General features: G+C 36.9%; 1 long non-coding RNA gene across 2 annotated transcripts in view; it reads right to left on the reverse strand.

Moving 5' to 3' along the window:
- LOC141580843 (uncharacterized) overlaps window positions 1-15,083 on the reverse strand; it is a 43,629-nt gene that overhangs the window by 8,249 nt on the left and 20,297 nt on the right. For both annotated transcript variants that reach the window (XR_012513224.1, XR_012513219.1), the window contains exon 2: window positions 3,503-3,579. This is a non-coding gene — a long non-coding RNA (uncharacterized LOC141580843). The remainder of the gene's footprint in view (window positions 1-3,502; window positions 3,580-15,083) is intronic.

Raw genomic sequence — 15,083 nt, forward strand, 5'->3', positions numbered from 1 at the left:
AACTAAATCATATTTACAAAAGGATTTAACATGATGGTTCATGAGATCTGTAAAATGTTTTCCCTTTTTAACATAGAATCACATATAGTATCCTATTGCTTCATTTTTTGGTGTCATTTATGCTATAAATCTCCTTGCTAGATAGGAAATCTAGGCCATTTCATCATCATTCTTCAAATTAAGCTCACTGTTTTTGCTTGGTGATTGGATGAAATAAAATATAAAGATTACTTAATTTGCTTCATTTCGTTGTTAAATCAGAATTTAAATCAGTGGTAATTAGAAGGGCAAATTCCTAAAATTTATGGCATGGTCAGGGAGTATATGCATGGGAGTGTGCATATGTGTGTCTGTCTGTGTGTGCATATGTATCTGTGTGTAGTTTAAGCATGTGCCCAACTGGAGACTATTGCAGTGATGACAAATATTTGGTAGCAGAAACTGGTAAAAAGGGGAAAATAATTAAAATGAGGTGAACTTTTTCTCTATTGTATATTTATCTACCAAAGTCATAGAAAACCTAAACTCATTTTAGGCTTCTTGAAAAGTAATTCAAAAATTGATTTAGCATCTCTTATAAGATACGCACATATGGCTGGAATGCTGAACATCACATTGAAAAAAAAGCAACTTTCTACACTTTTCCCCCAAATTCCCTATTCTGACTGTATTGGTCTGTTTGGGCTGCCATAACAAAATACTATAGGCTGGGTGGCTTTAATAACAGAAATTTATTTTTTCACAGTTATGGGGGCTGGGAAGTCTAAGATTTAAGTGTTGGCCCATTTGGTTTCTGCTGAGGGCTCTCTTCCTGGCATGCAGACTGCCACCTTCTTATTGTGGCCTCACAGGGAACAAAAGCATTCAGTTCAGAACACTGACCAAAAATTACTTCCAGGCAATTCCAATGAGCAAAGTCTGACTATATTAGCCAGAAGCTTTTCTGAAATATTTCTGATCCACACAGCTCAACTTTCCATCTCTGGCCTTACTAGAAACATAAACTTTCTGTCTATACATCCCAAATAGATGCTATCCAAGCAAACACCATAATTAAGTACAATAGAAAAGTGTTTCTCAAAATGTGATTCAAGAATTCCTGAAGTTCTGTCAAAATCCTATGTAGTCTATGGGTGGTCTCTGTGTTATGTAAAATTGTCAGTTTTGAGTGGTGATGTCCATCCTTTTTGTTCTGACATGAGCTAATAATTTACTCATCAGATATAGTAGAATTAGATGTTAGTTCATTATTGCATCATCAAAAAGAGCACTAATTCTGATGAATTACTTTGACAGGTACAGCTGGAATAGGAAAGATAGACAGTGGGTTCTTTGGCTTCATCCAAGTGGGCTGAGGATTGAAGTACTTTTCCAGTCATGTTCTTGAACACCTACTTTTATGGCATTCTGACATTTCCAGACTACTGAAGATGTGACGATTAACTGATCCTACATTTGATGAGAAAAAACTTTGCACATTCTAAAGGAGATAGGTATAATTTCCACTGAAGTGATGTCTCTTAATCTTGATCCTTAACCATACTCATTGCTACAGTACCTTCCAAAAATGAGCATAGTTCAGAAAGTCTTCACACTGACTTTCAGCACATTAACATACTCTTCACAATCCCACAATAAGAGCACCTTAAGTACAGGGATATTTTTCTTTCTTTCGTTTCTTCTTCCTTTCCTTCCTTCCTCCCTCCCTTCTTCCCTACCTCCCTCTCTCTCTCTTTCTTTTCTTTCTCATCCCCAGTGCTTAAGAATTTGTTCTATAGAAGTCTATTTGAATGAATGCATGGAGATACCTAAATTGAATGATTTGCTGTATAGTGATACTTCATCACCTATATGTAAAATTACTGTCATAAGGAAAGTGAAAAAAAATTAAAATGTACAACCATATCAAACCATGCCAAAATGTCTGCTAATATAAGGAACTCTTCTCATTCTCTTATATAATCATTTACAACAGAACAACGGCTTCCAGCTTCATATCATTGCACCCCTGCCTAACATATATGATTCCATGTGAATTTAGAAAGCCGCTTTCAATCCCAAGGTTTAGACTCACTAACTTTAGGCTTCGGTGCCCAATTTGTGAAGTTGTAGAATAGCATCTAGATTATAGTGCTCAAGCATCTTACAACATGCTCTTTGATGAGCTTGTTTCGGCAAAAAGTGACCAGTCTCTGTCACCATTCAGATCTAATTTCAGCTCACTTCTCTCCTGGCATCTCTTTGGCCCACCAGAGATTTAGGATGAAGAATATTGTGAAAAGACTATTTAAGTCTGGTCAATGAAGCAATTAGACAGTGCAGCAGATTAAAGTGGTATCTCTGTTATAACAAACTAACTTTCTTATAGCACTGGAGAAAAGAAAATTTACTGATGAACTTTGGCTTCAAATCTCATAGAACTCTAATTTCAATTGTCAGTTATCTTGAAATACTTTGAGATATTTACCTCCTGAGCTTAAAATATCCAACTTTCATACTTCTGCACTTTCATATAATTTTTTCCTCTTCGTGAAATATTCTTACCTCGTCCAAGCAACAAATGGCAACTCAGTCTTCTGGGACCATATCCAATATGGTCTCTTCCATGAAATCTTTCCTAACTTCTTTACTAAAATATGCGCTTTAATTAATTTTTCTGACACATATTTCTCCTCAGTCCAGGCCCAAGGCCTGTGTCTTACTCATTTGCCTGTCCCTAGCATTTAGTGGAGTATCTGACTGGTACATGTCAGGTACTCAGCAAACACAGGTTAAATGTAAATAGTTAATGAGTGCAACCACCTCCCAGACATTTCAACTTCTCCCTAAAATGGCATATAAATTGAAGTCATGATAGAGGAAGCCATCTTAAAATTTCATATTTATTATTATTAAAGAAGCCACTATTTGGGGAGGAATGAAAGATAAAAATATTTTCTCATTCAAACATTCCCAGGGAGGTCATGTCCTTATATTGTCAGAGTGGGTAAAATCAAAACACATTATTAAGGTCAGTTTAATTCTCATTTTCCTGGAGCCATTTAACATTTGATACAATTATCTGCTTGTACCATGAATAAGGAAGAGGAAAATATACACAATGTAAAGGTATTTACCTTGACAAAACCAAGTTTCAAACAATTCCACCCTCTTCATTCTTTCCATGTTTATTATGTCTCTAAGAGGTCAATGTTAGAACAGATTTTAAAATCTTGGTCATTTCCTCAAGCAAATATTCTGAAACAAAGGATTCAGTAACAATTTTCAATTTATAATATCTCACTACAAATTTTTAATTTTTTTATAAATGAATTATTCAAGTTGCAATTAATAGTGGCTTCCTTTGAACATTATTTAAAGTTCTTTTTAAGTACTTAAAGGATAACAGAGAATAAGAAAATTCTTCTGTGATTGTTTAAAGAGCAAAGGTGTGTGTGCTATTGACAATATGAAAAAAATCTGCCAAGTGATTTTAATTAAGCCCAATAATGTGAACACTTACCTGATGAGCAGGAGAACTAGGTAAGAAGCCAGTCATGGAGGATGACATGAAGATGGGAGTTCATTGAGTCTGAAGCTCTGGAAGCAAAGATAAATGACTTTTTTTTTTTTTTTAATCAAAAGGAATCAGTACCTTTATGACTAACTTAGTTGGCTTTTCCTCCATCAACTAGGGTATATTCTTTCCTCTCCTGAAGACTGTTTTCTTTTCTGTAAAGTGGGACCATTGTAATATCCTTCATAAATGACCAAGATAGGTAGACCTAAAGGAACAGTACTTCCTTAACTCAGTCAGTTAGGGTAAAAGCCGAGATAGAGAATGCTACTGGGAATTGCATTGCAAAAGAAACATCTGGCTGGACACAGTGGCTGGTGCCTGTAATCCTAAAACTTTGGGAGATTAAGGCTGATGAATGGCTTGAGCCTAGGAGTTTGAGACCAGAAGGGGTGTGGTGAAATCCCATCTCTACAAAAATTACAAAAATTATCTGGGTGTGTTGGGCATGCCTGTAGTTCCAGCTACTTGGGAGGCTGAGATGGGAGGATCGCCTGAGTCCTGGAAGGTTGAGGCTGCAGTGAGCTGAGATGGCACCACTGCACTCCAACCTGGGTGGCAGAGTAAGACCCTATCTCAAAATATAATAATAATAATGATGATGATGATAAAAAGAAATAAAAAGAAACATCCAAATGGGAGACTGAATATTGGAGTCTATTCCAATTATGACACAACTATAGGTGACTTGGTGTTGATAAATAAGTAAACAGCTCTTTGTGTTGGGTTCCTCCCTGATGAAACAAAGGAGATTTGCAATATATATAAAGCAGTTGACCCTTCTAAGCAAGAGCAAGGTCCTAAAAACAATTTGTGTGTTACATAAACCAAATTAACTAACACTGAAATGGATTGCTAAAGAGGCATTGTGGAATCCACATACAAATAGTGTTGCTTCTAGTCTACCCATCATCCTCTTTTCAGGAGAGATTACAGGAGAGACATTTATTTTTTATTTATTTTTATTTATTTTTATTTTTTATTGTACTTTAGGTTCTGGGGTACATGTGCAGATCATGTAGGATTGTTGCATAGGTATATACATGGCAAGGTGGTTTGCTGCCTCCATCCCCCCCTCACCTATATCTGGCGTTTCTCCCCACGTTATCTCTCCCCAACCTCCCCACCCCCGTGCTGTCCCTCCCTTAGTCCTCCCCACCACCCAACAGACCCCAGTGTGTGATGCTCTCCCAGGAGAGAAATTTCTAAAGATTGGACACAAACTCTCAAATGATGTAGGCTGCATGATCTGATGCTATTGGATGAATGACAGTCTCATGAGTGAGTCAAGGAACTGTCAAGATGAATTTCAAGCCTTTGTGAAAATGGTGCACAAATGATCCCCAATTTCAAATGATTGTCATTTCTGTTTCTGTTCAGATATTCTGCATCAGAAACAGGCCTGCTCATGAATCCCTGCAAGAAAATCTAACAGAGTACAGTCGTCTTCCCTTTCCTTGTGAGCTGATGCCCAGGAATCTCCATTTTAGAGTCCATGTTGTGCATGGAATGATGGTTCTTGGAATTTCCCAAGGACTGAAACTTCTCCAATGACTATTCAGCTGTATTCTCAGAATCAGAAATAAACATGTCAGAGCCAGAGGGTGGAGCCTGACAATGGAAATCCTCAAGATGAGACAATATTAGTTAGTTGGAAAGGGTGAAACGTTTTCTCTGTCCCTATTTCACAACCTGGGAGTGATTTAGACATTAGGATACACAGCCTAATTTCCCATTTCAACCCTTAGTTTTGTACTTTCCTAGCTGCTGTTTGTTATTTCTTTAGATAATCCAGTAACATAATTGGTCCCATTATTTGAATAAAGAAAACTGAGGCAGAGTAAGGCTAAAAAATTCTTTCCTGTCTGGCTGGGATTTTAAAATGTGTTAAATGTCTTACTCAGTTTCACCTCTTTCCATATACAACATTGATTTTAACAACCAATCAACTGATGAACCAGCTTGACTTTGCTGCCCACCTCTTCATTCCCTCCACTCTGACAAGAGACAGGCTTCAATAAATAGATAAGTAGAAAAGGTGATAAACGTTTTTAGTTTAATTTAATTTAATTTAATCTAATCTAATCTTTTGAGGCAGGATCTCACTTTGTTGCCCAGGCTGGAGTGCAGTGGGACAATGGCTCAGGGTAGCCTCAACCTCTTGGGCTTAAGAGATCCTTCTGCCTCAGCCTCTGGTAGCTGGGACTACAGGTGTCTGTTGCTATGCTCAACTAATGTTATTTTAACATTTTGGCTGGGTGCAGTGGCTCAAGCCTGTAATCCCAGTACTTTGGGAAGCTGAGGTGGGCAGATCACTTGAGGTCAGGAGTTCGAGACCAACCTGACCAACACAGTGAAACCCCAACTCTACTAAAAATACAAAAATTAGCTGGGTGTGGTGGTGGGCACCTTTAGTCCCAGCTACTCAGGAGGCTGTGGTAGGAGAACGGCTTGAGCCCAGGAGGTGGAGTTTGCAGTGAGCCAAGATCACACCATTGCCCTCCAGCCTGAGTGATAGCTAGACTCCATTTCAAAAAACAAACAAACAAACAAACAAACAAACAAAAAAACCAAAAAACTAAAAAAAAACTCAAATGTTTTATGGACACAGGGTCTCATATGTTGCCCAGGCTGGTCTTGAACTCCTGGCCTTAAGCAATCCTCCCATCTCAGCCTTCCAAAATGTTGGGATTATAGGCATGAACCACCGCACCCAGCCAAACATGAAAGTTTTTAATTTTTCAAGTCAATTAAAGATTGACTTTTAAAAGTCCATTCTAATTCAGAAGTAACCATTCTGTCATTCTGAAATTCTGTTCTTTGTCCTGTGGAATGTTTATTTACTTGGCTGGAGCATCCAATGTGGTTGGAATCCCTGCACAGTAGGAGGAAGTTGCTCCTGCATCCCTCTCAAACCTCACAGAAGCACAAAGATTTCACAAAAATCTGTGGATTTATTTCCTCAAGTGCATTTAATTATGATATTTTTAAGACACAGAATTTCCTCTTAATTTAAGCTTTCTTTTTCTAGGAGCATTTCGGTTTTTCATTTCTGTAAAATTCTGTATATTTTTTAAAAATATTAATTTTTCTAAGTTAGTCTTGCCATGTTTCCAAGAATTCAAGACTCATAAGCTTAAAACAAAACGCACTTTTACTTTTGCAAACCAACCTCAAAAGAGAAAATAACCCTACTCTAGTTTTGAATTTAAATTTTATATTGAAGGAATTCTTATCCATTTGCCTTCTCACTAACTCAAGTCTCACAAATGACTTCGTTTTCCTAATACTTACAGTTCCTCTTCAATAACCTTGTCAAGTCAATCTTGTCATAATGTAGGGATAAAAAAATAAAGTTTTATTGTTTTTCCAATTCAAACTTAATGCATATTGTTCAAACAGTGATGGGAAAAAGGTCATTTTGAAAAAATGATTCAAGCTGTCAAATAAAGTGAAAACACCCACTTGGTAAGTGGCCTACATACTGCAGCCCTGATTTTATGATTTTATGACCTCTCTGGGCTTTGGATTTCCCATCTGTCCAGTGAGGGAGTAGGTTGCCAACTCCCCAAGCTATAGTCATTCCCACAGCAGCCCTGTGCTTTTTACCATGTCACTGACTACAGCCATTATGTAATACTTGCACTGCTGTATTCACTGCACTAATTTTCACTTAATGTTTGTCTTTAAACTAACTCTATTTTTATTTTTAACTTTAAGCATGTTTTAAAAGGAAGCTTTGTGTATCTGCCATTTTAGAAAGTGTCATCCATATAGTTGGTAACCCAAAAAATTCTATTTTAATGACAACAATACAGTATTACTAAATTCTGGCTCCACATAGTTATCTGTAGAAGAAGCTGAGCCTGAGGCTTGTCTTCCATTTCTCAAAAAGGAAGATAAAAGTGTTAGAGACTTCTTTGTTAGCACCAGACTGAGACTTTCTTCTTGATATAATTAGAAGTCTCAAAAAACCTGAAAGAGACTAATTTTCTCATTGTGTTATTCACTATCCATATGCTTCCTAAAATTATCTGTACACATTAGTTATCCATATTCCTCATTCCAGAAAAAAAAATGGGCTGGATGTTGTTCTTAACAGTTTATTATATTGCAGATCAGTAATTTCAGTTTACCGACACACGAAAGACACAGAAGAACAATTCTCTTCTGGTGCATCAAAAAGCTGAAACACAAACATCTTGTGAAAAGAGTTGACTCCTCTCTACTCCATGACTCTGGGTAACTTGTTCTGACATGAAAAGGTAATAAGGAAGTGTGAATAAGAGCAAGAATGAGAATCCAACTGGTCAACTTGATTTGGTTGTTGTAAAAGACCTTTATCTAACAATCAGATTGAAAAATATCATTAAATCAGTCAAAACTATTTTTGTCAGAGCTGAAAGGCAAATGCTGGGATCAATTTGACAAGTAGTTGTATTTTAATAGAGAATTGATGTAGTTTGGGTAATAACTTGTTGTAACTACAAGTAGCCATTCACAGAGTAAAAGTGAATCTTTCAAAAGCTGAAATAAATAACTATTTCTGCTGTACTTATTCATAGTTTTGTTTGTATGTTTGTGGTTTTTTGCAGTAAGCTTATATAGTTAGACACAAAGTAAAACTTCAGTTCAAAAACTTTACTTTCACCTTTGTTTCCCCTTTGCTGCTAGAGTTACCCAAATGACCAAAGTTTAGAATCTTTTCATTATCCAGCATGAAGTAAAAATAATAACTAAAGCAGACTCATATTGAAAGTAACAATAGAAAATTAGTGGAATAATTCACTGCTTTTTGTTTTGTTTTTACTTCTACTGCCAACATAAAACAGCATAATGGCAATTGAGATATCAATATTTTTAATACTCTGTTTTACTTGGCAGGAGCCACAAGGAAACCTATCCATTTCCCCGGGTCTTAAAGACAATTTCTAAGATTAAAGCTGGTGTTAGCCATTTCCGATACTCACTTCTGAGTAGGAGATGGGTGGCTCATCTTTGCCAGAAGCAGTTTCAAAAAATCACCATGGCATCTGCCATGATGAGAGAATTTTCAGTTTGTGTAAGCTTCAATTGCCCCTTTATGCCTTCACTTGCTAAATTCCTACTTTATCCTGTCTAGAGAAAAAAATAAATGAACACAGTCGGGGTCCACAGACTGCAAGGCAGGTTCCCCACAAGATCTGCAAAATCAGGCCCTGGGTTCGATCTTAAAATCCTGTGACTTGGTGTTGTGGAGAACAGTGGCCTGGGAATCAGGAGCCCTGGGCTCCAGGCCCAGCTCTACCACTAACTGGGTGACATTAAGTAACTCTCCTGTATTTCCTGGTCTTCAGTATCCTCATCTCTAAGGGAAAAGGCGAGACGAGATCTAGACAGTCATTTCTTGCTCTAACATTCCATGATTCCGTCTACTTCCTATAGCATTACAGTTGTTGTCTAGTGTTAAAACATAATGTCCAATAATCTCAGACTTCAGAGTAGCAACCCATTGTGGTTAAAAGTTTTAAAAAGACCAGGCAGCATAAACTCTCATCAAGTCATGCATTTTATTAAGGAATTAATGATAGTCTCACAACTAGATAGACACTGTGATTTTGATTGGCCAGTTAACTCATTGACTCTACTATGTATTGACTTTCAGGAAGTTAGAGAATAATATAGACCTAACCATTAAGCAGTTGATCTCCAAATACACTTGTATTAATATTTTGTTAATTACATTTTAATTGTAGTGTGGCTAAAATTCTGGAGATAATTATCTTCCTTTATGTGAAGTCCTCAGGGAACACTAGCATTTATGCAATTATCATTAAAATAAATGTGGCTATTTATGTAAAAAAAAAGTATAAAAATGCTTTTGAGTGACTATGCCAATATATGGCTTCATATTTAGTTAATTTTGTTTTGTTTTGTTTTTTAAAGAGACAAGATCTGTCTCTGTCTCCCAGGCTAGAGTGCAATGGAGTGATCATAGTTCACTGCAGCCTCAACTTCCTAGGCTCAAGGAATCCTCCTGTCTCAGCCCCCCAAGTTTCTGGGACTACAGGCATATACCACCACACCTGACTAATCCTTAAAAGTTTTTGTAGAGACAATGTCTCACTATGTTGCCTAAGCAGGTCTCAAACTCCTGGGTTGAAGTGATGTTTCCACCTTAGCCTCTGGAGTAGCTGGGATTATAGGCACAAGCCACTGCACCCAGCTTAACACAGGCCTTCATGTAAATCAATGGCTAACATCAAGTTTCACAGGAAGGGCATGTTTCCACAGACATGTGGATCATTCCCAAGCTGGAAGACTAGCTGAGAAAATGCACCCAAACTTTATTTACCTAAAGTCTTTACTTTTCCATAGCAACTCCATCAACAGTGTAAAACTGAAAACCAAAGACTATGTTTTCCAAATATTTTTTCAAAAACAAAAGACTACATTTATTTATTTTAAATTTCAGCCAAAATGTGATAATTTATAATCACACAATATTATTGTAATAATTATTTTCTTTTTTTTTCCCAAGAGCAGTATTCTGACCTTAAGAAATGTAGTAGATAATAGTAAGTTCCTACCTGAGTCAGTCAACATCTGTTGAAATTCAGCTATTCTAAATAGATAGCCGGTAAACTTTAGTGAGATTTTGTGCCTCAGCTTGTTATTAAGTTACTCCTGAGAAATGAGCTTCAGTTTGGTGAAGTTCCCTTCCTTGGAGCATTCAGCAAACTAATATGAAGGGCCTATTACATGTCAGACACACAGTAATCTCATGTGTGTTCCTTCGCACACCCTTTCTGATGGAAGCAGACAAAAATTGTCCCAGGGCTCAAATTTGGAACCACATCCCAGAGGCCAAAATGTCCACCCACTCGTACAAAAGAAAACAAAAGAGAGTCCGAGGCTAGAAACCATGAGAACAGATTCTATACTAAAGATCCCAAGATCTCCTTTAGCTCCTCTCTGATTTACTCTCTGAATTCCATACTTCACACCTGATTTTCTTCATCAAGAGGAGGCAGCATAGCAGAGAATAAGAATACTGCCTCCATGCCCAGACAAATTTGTTTCTGAATCCTCACTTCCCTGCTTACTAGATGCGGAACTTAGGGATGTTCTTAAAACCTCTTTAAGCCTAAGTTTCTTCTTCTCTAAGTTGGAAATGTGCTGCAGGGATAAAATGAGATAATGTGAGTAAAGCTCTTAGTATTGCGCCTGGCAAATGATAAGCACTCAGGAAAGTGTAGCTTCAATTTAATCTTGTCATTAGCGGAGCATAGAGATGGCAAATGAGCTAAGATTTATTAAGTTCCTAGTGCTCCTTGGGCAAAAGGAGATTCTGGAAATTACCCTCACCCCATTCTCTCTCCCCACTCCCACCTCGAACAAGTTTCTTCTTTATGGATTTGAGAGCTAATTCCCTAGCTTGTGCACCATGCTTCTCCTTAATATCCTCTTTCTAATTCCTCATGATTTACTTTGGAAATAACACTGTATATCATGAAAACCATCAATAGAGGAAAAAAGAAAAATGGAAAAGTTTATATCATAACCTAAGAGATATTTATTAGTAGCTATTTCTATATGGTAGAATTAATGATGATTTTTATTCTTTTGACTTGTGCTTTTTTGTATTTTCCAAATTTCTACATTAGTGAGTATTACTTTTGAAAGAACAAAAAAGGTTTTTTAAAAGTATGTACGTGTATGAGAGTGTATAGCTGGAGGAAGTGACGTATTGAAAAATCAGTAAAGATGTGGTTGTAGGAAACTATGTGAAAGTAACTGAAACAGGCATGACAACTGAAAGAAAATTATTTTAGTAAAAAGCCCAGGATTTAGAGCTAAAAGACAATGGGTTAAATTCCTGTTCACTGATTTGGTAGCTGTGGGACCTTGGTCATTTAACCTTGCTAAGCCTCATTTTTCTTATCCATAAAATGGGAGTAGTAATATCATTCTCCAGTAATTCCTTAAAATTTAAAGGTGAGGTTGCATGTAAAAAATGTATGATGCATTGCACAGAGCTAATGCTTAGATGGGTTAGTTGACTTATAATCTGAAGAGTACCTAAATACTTTTAAAAAAGGATTAATTAGAAAACTTAGGCAAAAGCTCCTGTACTAATTAACATTATCTCATGCACTTGGATGTCTCATCTACACCTGATGTGTAACATGGTAAAAAATGAATGTAATATATTTTTTCTCATTTCCCCCACTTAAACCATCTCCCTTTCTTATATTTATTATACTGTTGATGAAAAGTTCCACTGTAGTGTATTTTCCCACATTAATAATATTGATTTATTCCAACTCTTGATTTTGCAATATTCAATCTATTCCTTATTCCAGTTGAGGTTTTCCCTGAAATACTGGTTTAGTTCTATCCTTTTTCTGTATTTCCATTGACAGTCCTGGCATATGCTGCTCTTTTCCCATTCCAAATGGATTTTTAATTTTTTTTTTTTTTTTTTTTTTTTTTGAGACAGAGTCTTGTTTTGTCACCCAGGCTGGAGTGAGTGGTGCAATCTTGGCTCACTGCAACCTCTGTCTGCTAGGTTCAAGCCATTCTCCTGCCTCAGCCTTCCGTGTAGCTGGGATTACAGGTGAGCACCATGATGCCTGGCTAATTTTTGCATATTTAGTAGTGATGGGGTTTCGCCATGTTGGCCAGGCTGGTGTCAAACTCCTGAGTTCAGGTGATCTGCTCACCTCAGCCTCCCAAAGTGCTAGGATTGCAGGCGTCAGCCACCACTCCCAGCTTCAAATGGATTTTTGTGATTCCAGTCTCTCTTCTCCTGAACATATTCAAGTGGCCTACAAATATTCAAACTTCATTCTCATCACATCACTCTTTTTCATTGAAACCTTCAATTTTGGCTTAGTGTAGTGGCTTATACCTGTAATCCCAGCACTTTGGGAGGCCACGGTAGGAGGATCACTTGAGAACAGGAGCTTGAGACCAGGCTGGGCAACACAATGAGATCCCGTCTCTATGAAAAAATTGAAAAATTAACTGGGTGTAGAGGCAAGCCTGTAGTCCCAGCTACTCAGAAGGCTAAGGCAGGAGGATTGCTTGAGCCTCAGAGTTGGAGACTGCTGTGAGCTGTGATTGCACCACCCACTCCAGCTGCCTGCCAGCCTGGGTGACAGAGTGAGACCTTGTCTCTTAAAATAAATAAATAATACATAAAATAAAAATAAAGCTTTCAATCTAAATTCTTCGTGTTACATTCAAGACTCTCCGTGAAATTATAACCAACTGCCCCTCCATCCAACACTTTATTTCGCTAACATCAGTTTTGAGTGCCCTAACGGCCCTAACTTGGCCCTGTCCTGTACCCAAATTTACTTGATCATTGTTCTTTACACAGAACATGCCTTTGAACATTATTGTCTTTCAGGGTTTGTGAGCCTCAACACTATCAACATTTTGGCCGGTATTATTCTTTGTTGTGAGGGACCGTCCTGCGCATCGTAGGATGTTCAGCAGCATCCCTGACCTCTATTTTGTGACAACCAAAAATGTCCCCAGATATTCCCAAGTCTCCCAGGGCAGGGGTAAAAATTATCCCCAATTTAGAACCACTACTCTGCTTCTATGTTTTTGCCCATATCCCATAACAATTGCACTCTCAGATTACACTATAGTTGTACATAATAGTAATAGGGAATTTTTAGAACATGTATCCCAGATTTAGCATTTGAATCTAAATTTGCTGTAAGGATTCTCCGGGTAATTTCCAGGGAGTTTTACAAGAAAATGTTGAGTACATTGCATTTATTTCTTGAAAATCATCAGGATAGGATGGTGCTTCATGTTTTCTTTCTTTAAAGGAGCTACATATTATTAAATGAAAAGGTCTCTCTCACCATTAGCCCTCAGGAAAGTAACAATTTTTCTAAAAAGGTCCTCTTTTATTTTGCTATGTGAATTACATTAATATGTATTTTTTACATCTTATATTATCTTCTTGTTTGTCTATATTAGAACACATGTTCTAATTGCAGTGTAGGCGGAAAATGCAGTTCATATCTGAAGCTGTCTATAATTTTCACAAATGTATCCACTAATGTGTTCATTAAATGTTAAATAATCAAGTATTAAGTGCTTTTTATAATGCATGAATTCTTAGTAGATTATTAAATACATGTTTAAGAGAGTTTTATTGATTATTAGAGAAATTGGGGCTTTTGCATATACTAAGGATGCATTATTATCTTTCCCATTTACAATATAAATTATTTGCTTCTGCTGTGCAAAAAATTGCCTTCTCACATGTTTCCAAGAGTGGATTAGATTTAGATAATTAGGAATGGCTATAGTTATATTACTTGAGCACTTATGTAAAGCTTTGTGCTAAACATTTCATATATGTTATTTCTTTAAAATAAACATCAGCAGACATACCTAGCCAGGAAAAATAGAGAATAGTTGTGAAAAAGAGGTAGAAGATCTCATTTTAATTTTTTAATAAAATATGTAAGTAATTTTGGTTCTTAATTCTGAGATGAGATAAAAAATTTGCTTGTTACTGTAAGGTAGAACATTTGGTTCCCTTACTTTCCAGTTTATTTCTCCATCCACTGAATTCTAGCTTTGACCCCCACCATATCACTAAAACTCCATTTGCCACATTCATCAATAGCATCTTGTGGTTAATCCAATCCATTTTATTCCTTACTGCATGTGATTTCTTGACTTCCTTTAACATGTTTGACCATCAGGTCCTTTTAAAAATACTCTGTTCTCTAATGTTTATCCCAAGCCTAAATTTCTTGCCTCATTTGCAGACCCAATATTCAACTAAACACCAGGCATCACAACTTAGATGTCTTACAGACACACCTATGATTCGATTATGTGACTGAATTCATCACATCTTCCTCACTGCAAATCGGCTTTTCCTCTGTTTGCCATTTCAATAAATGGCTTTAAATCACCTCAATGTTTTGAGCCAGAAATAAAGAATGATGTATGATTTTTCCCTATCCTTTGCTCCTTTACCCAACCAGTCATCAAATTTGTTGATTTCCTGTCTTTCATAGCTCTTAAATGCTTCATTTCTCCATCCTCACTGCTACCACCTTAGTTTTGAACCTCATAATCTGACTACTTTATGCAGCTATTTCCTAATTGGCCTCCCAAGTGGTCAACTAAGTATAAAAATAAGTGCTTATTTTCCTGAACTGACCAATCATGTATGCTAAAATAGATAAGACACCTGACACAGCTGTAAGACAATGCACAACGTGGAACTAGGTACAGCAAGACTGCAGGAAGAGGGCAGTAAGAGTACTACTAAAGAGCCAGGGGACCTTACTTCAGGTGAGTGATAAAAGGCAGCTTTTGACTACCAAGAGTCATAAGGAAAATGCAAAATTCTAAGGCAAGAGAAAAACCAAGGATTAGCAACTACTAAAACCAACCAGAATTATAGACAGAAACCAGGCAGCAGCAGTAGAGGGATTTAAGGATTCTGCAGGATCTCTTATTTTTGTCCAGGTCATTTTTCATAAACCAGATGTACACT

The sequence above is a fragment of the Saimiri boliviensis genome, chromosome 1, assembly GCF_048565385.1.
Source record: "Saimiri boliviensis isolate mSaiBol1 chromosome 1, mSaiBol1.pri, whole genome shotgun sequence".
NCBI classification, from domain to species: domain Eukaryota; kingdom Metazoa; phylum Chordata; class Mammalia; order Primates; family Cebidae; genus Saimiri; species Saimiri boliviensis.